The sequence below is a fragment of the Camelina sativa genome, chromosome 11 (assembly GCF_000633955.1).
Source record: "Camelina sativa cultivar DH55 chromosome 11, Cs, whole genome shotgun sequence".
Lineage (NCBI taxonomy): Eukaryota > Viridiplantae > Streptophyta > Magnoliopsida > Brassicales > Brassicaceae > Camelina > Camelina sativa.
Window position 1 is genome coordinate 30,031,170 of NC_025695.1, and position 15,518 is coordinate 30,046,687.

Here is a 15,518-nt window from a genome sequence, read left to right on the forward strand (position 1 = left end):
AGATATTAGACCAGCTATAAGCATGAGTCTTACCTCGGCAAACTAATAAATTAGTATATAAACATATGTTGATCAATAAGCATGATATAATCTAAGCTTAAAAATAATAAGATAATAGAACGGAATCACAACTATGTATTTCGGGATTGGGATTAGGGAGACTATAAAGTGTTATAAATATATCTAACATAATACCGCAGTATGATCAACAAACACTTACGAAAGCATATCTCAATAAGTAAAAATATGACATACGAGACCGATAATAATATAACATGATTCGGTATTACTTGTACTAAACTGACATAATATAAATTCACTAACACCATATACATATATATATATATATATATCGATATCGATCAAGCAATAAGATTGGAGAAAATAGCATGTCAATCAATATATTGCAAGTTAAACAAACGCAAGATTAATAAGATATGATCGATTCGTTTGATGCTTTAGATCTCACTAAGCGATAAAAATCGAACAAATCGACAAACAATATGACATGAGCCAAAAAAAAAAAAATTATAAAACCGTGAGTTACTTATCTTTGTGGCTTGACCGGAGGTATGAGAGGTTGTCGGAAAACAGTAGGGTTGCGTGAGATTTGTTTAGTTTAGTCTCAGACGGCTAGGGCATCGTACTTGCTCAGACGGCTAGGGCATCGTACTTGCTCAGACGGCTAGGACATCGTACTTGCTCAGTCGGCTAGAGTTTTGTGCTCATAACTATTATAACACGAGATTTAAGTAATTATTCTCTTCTATTATTTTATCTGTACCATATGATATAACATTTATATAGGGATACATATTAAGATTTACAAGTTCACTAATGAGCCGATAATGGACATCCATATAATATTAGATATATTCATAACAATCTTTTGTTTATTGTCAATTATGTTCTATGTTGTCATTAGTGATATAAAATTAAAGAACATAATAAATAAAGTATGATCAAACATATCATGATATGACAAATCGATAAAAATTGAAACCAAATTTCAAAAAAGATCTATCTTTAACATTTATAAAATACATTTTTGTGCCATCTTTTTTATTTATTTTATCTTTGTATCCAAACAAGTCTGAATTAAATTCTTTACAATCCTTACAACCAAACACAATCATTTCCTTATTGGATAATATTAATTTCAAATTTCCTAAAATCTATCTACCTAATTTAAAGCAATATGTTAGATTAAAATATATTTCTCCTTTTATTTTTATTTAATCTTATATTTAATTATTTGAATTACTATTTAATATATAAAGTTTATAAAATTTTAGATTGTTTTCAGCATATGATGTGATTTGAATTTTTATAAACGATATATATTTTAAAAATTGTTTTAGCATTTTTGTAACCAAACAAGTATATTCGAATATAGATTATTTTACATTTGAATTATTTTAATATATAATGAATATTTACAATTAAATGTTAAAATATCACATGATGGAATTATATTGTGCGAAGGATTTAGATCAATATAATATAAATTTAATTATCATTAATTTGGTATTACAAGGATAATTTATCATTTCTATATTTTGCTAACATTATCAATATTAGATATATTAAATTGAGTAATTTATGATAATGTAGAGAACAAATTATTTTACGGTAAACTGCGGGTTAATTTATTTAAAAATACTCTTACATATGGTAATATTTCCTTCTAACTATAAAATCTATAAACCAAAAAAATCGACATTAACTCCATACTCTAATGATTAATTGATTATTCATCTAATCGGAAACTATTCCTATTTTCGATAACAAACATGAACTTTTAAAGAAATCTATTTATTAGTATCAAATACAGATTTTCTCTATCTATTAAAAATCGAAAACACTTCAGAAAATAGAAATTAATTTATTTATTCGAATTCATTATAAAATATCGAATTAATTTCTTTTACCTCTTTTATTTATTTATCTTTTATTTTTTGTGCACCACATTTTCCTGTTTTAAAATTACCGCATTAATGAGTAATTTCGAATTAATAATTACAAAACAACATAATAATTATATTTCCATATCTTGAATCACACACACAATTCCGTATATTATGGCATTTGGAGATCTTTCAGTTTAAGAAATATATATAAATTATATTTTATCAATAATAAATATGATCATGAATATGGTTGGATACTTTTCAAACATATATACCCTTCGTTCAAAAAAAAAACAAAAATTCAAACATATATACCAAATCTTATTAATTAATATAAAAATAAAATAAAAAATTTGTGGCTCTAGAAAAAACCCTACAGTTGGACCCGAAGACCCTACAAATACCATTCACATACAGCTATCGAAGAAAAAGAAAAAGAAATTTTTTTTTGGTTCAAGTGCATTATCAATACTTGTGTAATATCATGTCGTCGGAATTTGAGAACGTAATATGATTTATTTTGTTTTTAATGGTTTTTATTTTGGTTCTCAAGTATGAGATTTTCTTTTACAATTTTGAGTAATTATTGTTTATTTTACATTTATGTTTCATGCATAGTTTCATCAATAGTCTGGTTTGTTAAAATATGTTCATAATAGGTGAATTTTGATTCAAACAAAATTAGAGAAAGCTCGATTAGCAAAATGGATCCGTGGGGTAAATCTATCTTTTAGAATTTTAATCGTGTTGTCGACAAAAGAAAAAAAAAACTTAATCGGTGTGATAAGAGTTGAGAAGAAGTTCGAGTTGGTTTTTTTAGAGTGTCTGGTACTCTTGGTTAGTTTACTTAGAGAGTCAAGTTTACTTAGAGAATCAAGTTGGTTAGAGCATTCCCATTGGTAATACTCACATGAATGTATTAAATTTTAAATAATATTAAAAATAATACTAGTTTAATTTTAGATCTTCACTAACTTCTTTTTATTTTTTCTCCTCCCATTAGTCATCTTCAATTATGAGTGTCTTTGATATAACAAAGGCTTGAGCAACCAAAAGTTAAAAACTAACCACATGATTGCAATCTACAAATCATTACATCAAACTCATACTGAAAAATATCCTACTCTCAAAGTTCTAAAATCAATAGCCATGTCCTCTGCAATTTTTTGTCATTTGATTATTTAACTCCCAGAAATATTTCAGTAGAATAGCCAAAATCAGCTAACCGAGGAGGAGGAGGAGAGGTCAATCAAGCTGGATATGGAGCCAATCCACTTCCCTTGGCTTTGTGGTCATCTAATATAAACGTTGAAAAATGATTTAGTGTACATACATGTTCTCAGATATACAATATCACAAGTGTGTTTTTATTTAAATGGAGTTATGCTCTCTGTCGATGAAAAGAAAATAACTAAAATCAGAACAAGACTTAGGAAAGATTTAAACCAGAACAAGAAAAACCAGAACAAGAATTAAAACAAGAACAAGACTTAGAAAACAGAACCAAACTAGACTTACATAACAGAACCAAACATGATTTACAACAAGAAACAAATAAGGACCAATCAAGACTTAAAAACGGAACCAAACTAGACTGAGTATACCCGAGTGAGATCACAAGGTTCACGGGTTGAAGAGCAGAGCCACACATGAGAAAAACAAAACAAGAACAGAACCAAACAACACTAACAAGAGCAAAACCCAACAACACTAACAAGAGTAGAACCAAACAACACAAACAAGAGCAGAACCAAACAACAGTTAATAAGAACAGAACCTTAAAACACAAACAAGAGCAGAACCAAACAACACTAATATAGCTCCGAAGGTGAAAGCTTTAGGAGGAAATAGGGATTTGTGCAAACTTCAAACAGGTTAAAAGGGAATGGCTTTGACTCACATCACCAGACTACTGAAACTACCAAAGACAAGGATACCAAACTAATTAAACTATTTAAACTACCAAAGACAATGTCATTTATATGAATCATCGTTGTTATTAGCCTTATCAAATGTCCAATATAACTTGCAAACAAAAGGGAAATCATTCAATCATATACCAAACTCAAAACAGGCCATATAAACTCAATTGTCTCTTCTTTAGTCTAATTTTCCTGTTTTTTCCCCTTTTTTAATTATTTTGTTTCCCCTTTTAAAACTCATCTGAACCCTTCTAAACCCAAGACTCTTGGTGAAAGTTACAACAATCAATAAGAAAGGGAGAAGATGGTCTCCGGTGATCTCCATCCATCACCCTCCATATGCATCACCTTGGCCAAAATCAACATTGGTAGAACCTTCAATCTCTAAATCTGAGGTATCGTTTCGCCTCTGGTTCTCCTCCTATACCTCGTCTGTCACGCTAAACCACCAGAAGCTGACCCTACCTCCCATCGGAGATGCTTGCCTCACCGTTTAATCTTCCTCCATGTCCGTACGACGGTGGCCGCAATCTAAGATGTCCCCTACCAGCCAAAAGGAACCTAGGTTTCCAATTGGTGGGCTTATTCAACTCTGGTCCATTAAGCTGTTTAAAGCCCAATCCGATAATTGGTGATCCAAACTGCTATCTACTAAAGCCCAGGTCTGTTTTAATCTCTTCTTTGCTCAACCTTGGCCAATTTAGGAGTCGTTTCTTGGAAGCATTTGTCCGAAGACTGCAAAATGAATCAAGACGCCCCTCTGTTCCTATGTTTGTATAAGATTTCTATGAGAACCCTGCCATTAGATTCACCTAGGATTTATTATCATGAGATTATTAGCTTCCCGAAGAAAGGTTATGTGTGCCCAAATCCAAGTTATCTGAGAACCTTGCCTTTAGAATCATCTAGGATTAGTACTCATGATTTTATAAAAGTGAAGAAGAACGGCATTATGATCATCTCTCCAAAGAGCGGTGATTACCGAAGCTTCTTCAGCCTTGTTTATCTGCACCCCTTGATTACCGAAACCATCCATGTGCAGTTTAGCTACTTCAAGGAAGACCTTCATACGCTTAAATGCTTGGAACTTAGATCTGGGTTTCTCTTAATGTTGCAAACTGACTACAAAATTTGTGTGGAATTCCTTAATCTCCATGGCCGCAGAGGATTTCATGCGAGAGAGGACCCACCTGTTATGTTACTATATGGCATCTACCACTTGCGAACCATGGTTCTAGTAGCTTCACCTACATATGTCCTTGAAATTGTCCATTGACCACTATCATTCATACTATTCTGACGATTTCAAGCCACACATCCTCATCATCATTTCCACAAGCTATGGGTTGTATAAGCTTAGCCCCCACTCCATGACAACCGTAGCATTCACCCTCAAGCATCCGACCAACATCACCCCAATTCAAACTCTGGTCAAAGCTCTACCTTGCGTGGTCGTTCTCGTGCCGGCGAGAACCACGACTTTGGCTCTTTCACTAACGCCAGTTCGTTCTTCAAGAATGGCAACTCAGTCCTCCATTGACTATAATCTTTGATCTCACATGTAGCAAGAAGTTCTATAGCTTTTGGCTCAAAGCTCTCAAAGAATCATTATCGATTAAACTCATCTATCCTTTTATCTATTTTATGCTGGCCCTTTCTTGTTGTACTTTAAACGTTTGGAACTCATATTCCTATTATCTTTGTATACTTGGTTTCTATTCTAGTGAAATGAAAACAAGTTTGGCTCAAAAAAAGAAAAGTGTATGTCAATGTGCATTATTTCGATAGTTAGTATATGTTCTTTAAATAATTAATAGTATTGATTATGAATAAAAAGAATAAAATCTATTTTAATATTTTGGAGTATATTTTTGGTGTAATCCTAATTGTCGGGTCGGTTTTAATTTAAAAAAAAACCGATTGCACGAATCGGATCTTCATTCATTATTATCTCAGTCAAAATCGAAAATTTTCCTATTATTCGATAACAAATATTCGCTTTTAATGAAATCTATTTATTAGTATCAAATACAGATTTTCTATATTTATTATAGTTAGAAATAGATGAACTAATTTATTGATTCGAAATTCTAACGACATATTCGAATTTATAATAAAATATTCGAATTATTTTTTTCAAAATACACGAGATTATTGATTTATAAAATAAATAAATAAATAAATAAATGGACTTGTGGTATATTAGGGAGTAAATCCTAGTCTGAATTAATAATAAGAGTAGCTAGCAAGCATTTCAAGAACCCGTTCGTTAATTAATTGTCTTTCAAGAAATTTGAAAAATTAGGGTTGTAATCCTTCGCTTTATCTAAACGCGTTTAGCTCAACTACTGTATTTAAAGATGGGCTATTTCAATACTGTTTAGTTCTTATCTCATGTCTAGTAACTTATCATTTATGTTTATGGATCGACTACAAATATTATTATTTATTAATCGATCTCAAAGTTATAGTGTCAACCTGAATCTTCGTAACGTAAAAAATAAAAAACAAACAAAGAGTCAAAGAAAATAAAAAAATAAGAAGATTTCGCATAGTATATAGATACATGTTTATTACAAAAATTTGCAGAAGGTCCAATATAACTAATTTGAAAGAACTAGCATACTTTGGGTAGAGACATAGAATATAGTATGTATCTTTTAATTTTATTTGGGTAAGTATGAGTTGGTTTTCCACTTTCCTTGATTAAGACAAAGGCAGTCTCATATTTACGTGCCTTAATTAACTTATTTGTTTTACCATTACTACTATTATTTTGTCATCACCCTTGAATCCGGTGAGACAAGCTCATAGATTGTGTCCATTGTCCCATGGTGCCGAGCATATCCTAGCATTTGTGGAAAGAAGATGAGATTGTAGTAGTCAAGAAAAAATAATCAAATATTATTTGAGTTCATGAGCAAAGATGAATCTGTGAAATATTTTCTGTATTTCTCAATGGTAACAAACTATACAATTGTGTATTATATACACTAAACCGAGCTAAACCAATTCCTATTGAACTGGAAATTAATCTAATAAGCTTAACCAATATATACAATCTAATACCCCCTTCAAAATGGAGATGAGTAAATGTTAATGAATCCCATCTTGCCAATGTTGTCTCGAAATGGAGCCGGATGTAAAGCTTTGGTTAAGATGTCAGCAAGTTGATTGTCAGTACGAACAAACATGGTCTTGAGGATACCATCTTCAATCGATTCTCTAACTTTGTGACAATCAAACTCTATATGTTTCGTGCGTTCATGATAAACCGAGTTACTCGCAATGTGAAGAGCTGCCTGGTTATCACAATACAAATAAGCTGAAAGAGAGAAAGGTACCCGTAGAGCCTTCAAGATGTAGGTAAACCACAACAACTCCTTAGTTATCACACTCATGGCTCTATATTCGGATTCAGCAGAGCTCATCGAAACCATATCTTGTTTCTTGGACCTCCAAGACACAGTGACTGACCTATGAAAATCGCATATCCAGTAACTGAGCGCCTATTGTCGGGACAAGCTCCCCAATCTGCATCAGAGAATCCTTGAAGCGAGAAATCATCATTCATTCCATAGAACAAGCCTTGGCCAATGGTACCCTTTAAGTAGCGAAGTACCTTATGTGCAGCTTGGAGATGGAACTTACGTGGAGCAGAAGAGTATTGAGCTAGTTTAGAAACAGCAAAAGTGATATATGGACGAGTGATAGTCAGATACTGAAGTTTCCCAATCAATCTCCAATATTGCTTCGTATCCGTAAGAAGCTCAAGAGTAGAATCAGTAGGTTTTGCAAGCTCAACAATATAATCTTCATCACCCTCAGATTCCTGCTTAATCTTCTTCTTCTTTCTTCGAGAAAAACTGGTCAAAGACATCTGTTGGTCTGGCTTCATTGGTACAGCAGAAGGTTTGCAATCTGTAAATCTGGTAGTCTCTAACAAGTCAAGAACATATTTCCTTTGACTGAGACAGATTCCTTCATCATTCCTGGCAATTTCAATGCCAAGGAAGTATTTAGGAGGACCAAGATCTCGAAGTTGGAAAACCGAACTTAGTTGATCACATAGATTATAAGCCATATTAGCATCCGTAGTGGCAATAAGAGTATCATCTACATATACCAAAACTGCCAAGAAATGACCATTTGCTTCCTTCACGAAAAGAGTATGATCACCATGACATGTCTCGAAGCCAAATCCCACAAGAGTAGTCTTGAACTTCAAAAACCACTGTCTCGACGCCTGTTTGAGACCATAAATTGATTTATGTAACCTGCAAACAACATTAGGAGAGAAAACTTCTCCTTGTAACTCAGCATAACTTGTTGTTATCTTCATATAGATTCCCTCATCGAGGTCACCATTCAAGAATGCATTAGAAATGTCTAACTGATGTAAAGACCATTGCATCTTGGGTGCGAGAGAAAAGATCATCTTTACCGTTGCCATCTTTGCAACCGGAGAAAAAGTGTCAGTGAAATCGATTCCCTCTCGTTGAGTATATCCCTTCACCACCAGTCAAGCTTTATATCTCTCAATACTTCCATCAGCATGGTACTTGATCGTAAATACCCATTTGCAACCTACATCCACTTTATCAGAAGGTAAATCACAAACACTCAAAGTTTTGGTCCTTATAAAAGCACCAATCTCCTTTCCTGCAGCATCAACCCAGGCCTTGTCCAGTCTAGCTTCTAAAAAATTCTTAGGAATTTTCGACTTTGCAATGTTATTAATAAAAGCACAGAAAGGCTGAGATAAGTATGAATAAGAGATATAGTTTGCAAGTGGATATGGAGAAGTTTTAGTATTAGTAAGAGTATTATCATTATAACAATGAAAGTCCTGCAAATGGGAATGCAGTTTTCTCTGCCTGGTTGGTTTAAGTTCAGAAGGAACAGAAACCAGAGAAGATGTCTCATCATGATTGTGAGGAGCTTCAGAAGATGATTGCACTAAAGGCAAGTGTTCATCTGTGATTTTGGCAGGAAGAGTAATATGAGGAAAGAAAGTCTTTGCATCATCCGAGATAGTGGATGATGCAAAAGGAAAGATATCCTCATAGAAAATGACATGTCGTGAAATTGAAACTGAGTATGTCTCTATGTCTAATAGCTTGTAACCTTTGTAACCTGAGGGATATCCTAGGAATATGTAGGCCTTAGCTCTAGGTTCAACCTTAGTCCTAGACTTAGGTGAAGTAGAACAATAACAAAGACAACCAAAAGCTTTTAAACTATGATAATCAGAGATCTTAGAGGTTAATCGTTCGAAGGGTGTCTTATTGTCTATAACCGGAGAAGCTAACCTATTAATAAGGAAGACCTTTGTAAGAACACAATCACCCCAATATTCTAATGGAACCCTAGACTGAAACATAAAAGCTCTAGCGACATTTAACAAATGTTGATGTTTTCTTTCTACAACTGAGTTCTGTTCAGGGGTTTCAGGACATGAATGATATGCTTTTATGCCATGCTTCAAATATAAATCAGTAAATTTCAATTCATGAGCATTATCAGACCGCACAGAACAAACTTTAGCATTATATTGAGTTTCTACTAGCTTTAAGAAACCAGGAAAAACGTTATAACATCAGATTTCTGTTTAAGCATGTACAACCAAGTAGCTCGACTAAAATCATCAACTATTGTCAAGAAATATCTATAACCATCAACAGTTGGAACAAAAAAAGGATCCCAAGTATCAATATGAGTTAAGTCAAAGGGTTTGTCTCTTATATGATTCAACGGTTTAAAAGGTAAATGCTTTTGTTTCGATAAATGAAAAATATGACAATGAGTTTTATCTTTATTTATTTTCGACTTGGATAGTAACAATACATCAGAAATAGATTCTATCTTAGCATTAGATGGGTGTCCTAACCTTTATGCCATATATCTGTATTAACTGAAGAGACAGAACAAACAGACTTACCAGGAAAAGAAGAACTAGAAACATTAACAAGGGTTTTATCCAAATGCAGAACGTATAAATTCGCAACTTGACTACCTTTGCCAATCATTAGGTCCTGAGTAAGAGCATGTATCACACAATCATCAGAAGTAAAACTGACTTTAGACTTCAAAAATTTTGTGATGACACTAACACTCAAAAAGTTAAATTTGAATTCAGGAATATGCAACACATTATGTAAGGACAATGCATTTGTAAGCTGTATATAACCGGTTCCTTCTATTTTGACAGTCTGGCCATTGGGAAGACGAACAAAGGTTCTATCTAAAGACCTATAATCAACATAAAGATTTCTTTCATGAGTAACATGGTGACTAGCCCCTGAATCTATGACCCAAGCTCTAAAAGACAACTCAGTTTCATGAGGTATAGAGGAAGTCAACTTGTCATAGAAACTGAAATCATATAAAGATAGTTGGTACGGAATTTGAAGTCGAAACTATGGCTTTAGCAGGGAATGAAGTGACACTCGAGGATTGAAGCTTGGTGCTCAGATAAGAGATCATCTGTTGGAGTTGTTCATTCGACATATCTTCACTGAAACTCTCCTTAGGCGCATCTTTAATATCTTCGACATGACCAGTACTTGCCAAGTTAGTACTTCCAACATAGTTGTTCTTCTTTGCCCTTGGATGTCCTGGGGGATATCCATGAAGTTTGTAGCATTTATCCGCAGTATGTCCAACAAGCGAGCAATGAGAACACGTAGGTTTCTGGAAGTTTCCTTGTGCCATTAGGATTGAATTCTGATTTGGGATCAAAGCTTGAGATTGGAAAGCAGTAGGATTAGAGATTGGTCGAGAAGACACTCCTACCACTCTCTAACTCTCATCTTGATCCAAAATATTGTAGATCTCATTCAAACTTGGACTTGGCTTCATATTCAGTATCTGACTCCTGATGTTCCCAAAATCATCATTCAACCCCATAAGAAACTGAATAACTCTACTCGTATCAGCTTCATCAAGCAGCTCCTTAACTTGATCACAATCACATTTCTTCACTGTTCTAGACTTTGTGTTGGATAATTGTTCCCACATAGTCTTCTTCTTCGTGAAGTAACTGGATAAGTCGAGTGATCCTTGTCTCAGAGTCATCACGGCTTGCTCAAGCTGATATCTCCTCGGAAGGTTGTTCACTTTAAACCTCGTGAACAAATCATTCCACATTTCAACTGCATCTTGATAGTAAAGGATACTATCATAGATCTCCTTACTCACAACATTTAAAATCCATGATTTCACCATGCTATTACATCTACTCCAGATCTTGAATTCATAATCACTTTCACATGGCCTAGGGATAGATCCATCAATAAAACTAAGCTTGTTCTTAGCTTCTAGACTAATCTTCATAGCAATTGACCAGTTGTTATAATTTGTACCATCAAGAGTGTGAGCGACGATCATCAAACCGGGGTATCGGAGGATTGGAGATAAAACGGATTATCGGATTCTGTTGAGTGTCGCAATAAAGATCCTTGAGCTCCATATCCTTCCGATCGAAGAGCACGACGTTGTTTCACCAAATCATCTTCAAGATCGTCAACAACAGTGGAACCGCAAACAATCCTAGCTGTGGATGCTTCTCCTTCAGGTGTTTCACTTCGATTTCTCAATTTCCCCCCTTTCCGCAATCAAAAGAGTCGTCGGTGATGGTCCGGCGATGATAGAAGCGATTCGACGATAAGAATTTGAAGAATTTGAAAAAGAAGATGAAATAACAGATTTACGCGGAAGAAAAGCTCTGATACCATATTTGAGTTCATGAGCAAAGATGAATCTGTGAAATGTTTTATGTATTTCTCAATCGTAACAAATTATACAATTGTGTATTATATATACTAAACCGAGTTAAACCAATTCCTATTGAACCGAAAATTAATCTAATAAGCTTAACCAATATATACAATCTAATAAATATGATGTTAAGAAGTAAATGAATTACCAACAGAAATATAATGGTGGCCGTTATGATTCACTTTGGAGGTTTAATTTTGTTATTGATCTCTAGTGCCTAGTTTTTGGTATACATAATGTACCATAGCGGTTGTTTAGGGCCTTTTATAAAAGTAAAAATGTTAAAAAATGATATGACTGTTACATAGTTGATTTCAGTTATCTAATCCATCTCAGGAATCATATTCCTTAATAGAATCCCAACCTGCGTCATTTGTCGCAAACTATGCATATTTACCATAATTGGATTTTATCATGCCAAACTTAAAATAGAGAAATTAGCTGCAGAAATAGATGCAAAGATGAAACTAGTGAAGTTCTTTGAAAAGAACACAAAATATGCTTTATCGTTCAAGACCTCAATCATCTAATCGAAAAATTTGATGTATCTCACAACTTGACCATTTTCTAAAGCTTATTAAAATATATATTTATATATATATATTCCTTAATAGTTGATACTTTTACATAACAAACTACAAATTTGTTATTAATATATATATATATATATATAGGATCATATTTAAATCCCAAATATATAATCTGTAATTTAGGGAATTAGCATTTGGGTATAGACATGAAATGGAAATATATAATTGTTTTTCGATTTTATTTCTGCCCGTCCATGTGAGAGTGGGTTTTCCACTTTCCTTGATTTAAGACAAAAGCAGTTTCATGTATTGACTTAGTGGGACTTAGACCATCATTAGTGGAGTAACCCACTATAGTTACTCTCACATTAATTAATTATATAAATAATCATAAATTAAGTAAAGCAACCCTAAAAGAACTTAAGCAAAATCAACCTATTATTAGAGAACCCCAAAAAAGTTACTCAAGGCATATTTTACCTTATTAGTGTTTTACACTTGTTTAATTGGTTAAAATTTGGACCTATACACACTGATTCCTTTGAGTGTAGTTGTTGTTTGGTCAAGCCAAAGTGTAGCTTGATTCTGCCACATTGGCCGGTGATGTTGAGTGAATGTAGACAAACTCTAGGGATTTCCCGGATGGCAATGAGTGCATCCAAGAGGGTAGACCGAACGAATTGCATGATCTCGAGAGCCCCCAGATTGGTCCATATAGATTCTTGATCGAAAGGTTGAGACTTTTCAGAGGTCTAGAAGATTTGTTAATCACAGTTGTTGAGTATCTGTAGTAAGTCCTTCCCTTTGAGACACATGAACCAGTTACCTTCTGAACTATAGCCACTGGACCAGAAGCTGTACAACAAGTAAACAACAGAGTCAAGCCTCTGTTTAAATAGTAACTGGTCTTCGGACCACAGGAGCAGGAACCGCTGCAGGGACACAACCAAAAATCAATTAAGCAAGCTACTTTTGAGGTCCAAACTTCATCTCAAGGACATTGCAATTTCAGACACAAACCTGGAAGAAACTGGTTATAACCGGAATGACCACTGTTGAGACGACGACAAAGAAAATAAAAGACTAGTAGTGTGTAACATTCTTGTCTCCCTTGCTTACTTTTCTCGTAGAGGACGACGACAAAGTAAATAAAAGACCAGCAGTTTTTATCAAAGAGAAATATAATTTCATAAACTTTGCAGATCAAAGTGAAAACAACAATGCTGGCTAAATACCTCATTAGCAAGCCTTTCACCCATTTTATCAACACCATCAAATGTCAACGTTGCACTATTACTCTCGCTACCTGCTTCATCAGTTTCATCAAAATCAAAACAACATTCTTTGGAGTTTGAAGTGAAACAAACCAGAGCAAAAGCAAATGACAGCAACCAAACTGTTTTAACCCGACATTTACATCAAAAGAGCAACCAAATATCTAATTAGGGCTGTTGTTTTAAGTTGTCCTTATCAACTGTTGGTTGCTCAGCAACCTCTTGATTCCCAAATCAAAAGCTACTTCACAACATACACATTCACATAAATCATTGACACCCAACCCAAGTACTTTTTTTAATGTAATTATGAGAGGCGACGACATTGAATCTAATTAAGTCTATACGCCCCTGTTTTGATGTTAGACTTAATTATGAGAGGCGACGACATACAAATAGAATCGGAGAGAAAGATACCCAACATACCTTCGTTTTCTAGAGATGAAGCCGCCAGAGGCTAAGACGGAGGAGGTTTAACGGGGGAACATGATGGTTATATTGATCGAGCATCCAAATCGAGTAGATTATGATCGATACACCGATGAAAGCTTGGAGAAAATTCAGGATCTTGAGAACAGAAGCGAATAAGACATGACAACAATTGTGATTGGAAGCCGATCCGTAAACAAATCGGTGTCAATCACCAAAACCCTCGAGTTTAATCGATTTTTCCGGATTTGAAGTGAATCTATCGCCGATTCACCGTTAACCTCAAGAGAGAAATGAGAAAGGGTCGCGAAAGAGAGAGAAGAAAATGAAAAAAAAAAAAAATTTATATATCCGACAACCAACCAAAATTTGACACGTACCGTTCCTTATGGGTTGCTTCCGCTCCTTCCTGGAGAAGCGATTCTCGCATTTTAGACAATATTATTAGATTTTTTAATTTTTTTTCGGACATAAATAAGAAAGCAACCAACTGAGTAACTCTCAGTAATCATGCTCTTAGTGACCCCTTTGTTTTACCAATATAAAATGTGAACAAAATCTACTCTTGTTCGTTAAAGTCTAGTAATTTACATGAACTCTAAGATCTTTTAAACAATATGATTAATTATATGACAGAATTATAAAAGAGGATTAACGGTAAAATAGTTTGATTCGTTTTTTTTATATAACAATATAACTAAATATCTTATAATATTTAATTATAACACAAATTGTAAAATAATATAAATTAATTCCAAATAATGACTTAAACCAATAAGTGCCAAAACAACAATATGCACAACAAAAACATAAATCATAACCAATAATCTAACAAATTCCTATCTAAGGTTCCAACATGAACAATATAACCAACAACACACAAACGAGACCCTAGATCATCCTCCTCCTCATCGCCATGATTCCACGTCACAAATCTGCACACTACAAACAACAATTAAGATGCGTAAGTATTATCACAAATACTTAGTGAGACAATTCTCCCATCTACTAAGCTATACACACAAATAACTGAGATTCCAATGTTAATCAACACACACAACACAACCAACCAGGAAACCAAACATTAGACAAGTTGGTGCCGACCGACACTGATACCTACTTGGTGTCGACCAACACCCATTCCGCAAACACGTTCTGCTCGAAGCCGATCATCAAATCTCCGATTCTAACCACCTCCAATCCATCCTAAAACTCGTCTAATAGGCCACAAGAAACTAAAGGAACCCTATAGCATCCAACACAAACAAGAAAAACACCACAACAACACAAAACAAGCAAAACAAAAAAGATCTCAGACTTAGATCAGCCATGGTCATGCACTCACCTCTTTTTCAGAAAATTTCTGACCCAAACTGACAAATCCAACACCTTAGAAGGCTTCTCCTTTGTTCCTATCACAAGATCTTCACTCCACAACAACAGATCTTCCAAACCAGCCAACAATCTCCAATCCCCCAAGAACACTCCCTCTTCTCTGTTTTCTCTCCAAAACAACAATAAGCGGCTTCTCCAAACCCTCAAGTCGATTCCCACTTAAATACTCCAATTTAGGGCTTCCAAAACCAAGCAAATTCCAACTTTAACGATTTAAAAAAAATTGGTCTAACCGGAATTATTGGTGTCGATCGACACTCCCCCTGGTGTCGATTGACA

General features: G+C 34.3%; 1 long non-coding RNA gene across 1 annotated transcript; it reads right to left on the bottom strand.

Moving 5' to 3' along the window:
• Positions 2,914 to 4,529, bottom strand: LOC109127461. The gene is made up of 2 exons (XR_002034008.1): positions 4,181 to 4,529; positions 2,914 to 3,206 (listed from the first exon to the last, which is right to left on the bottom strand). It is a non-coding gene; the product is annotated as an uncharacterized LOC109127461 (long non-coding RNA).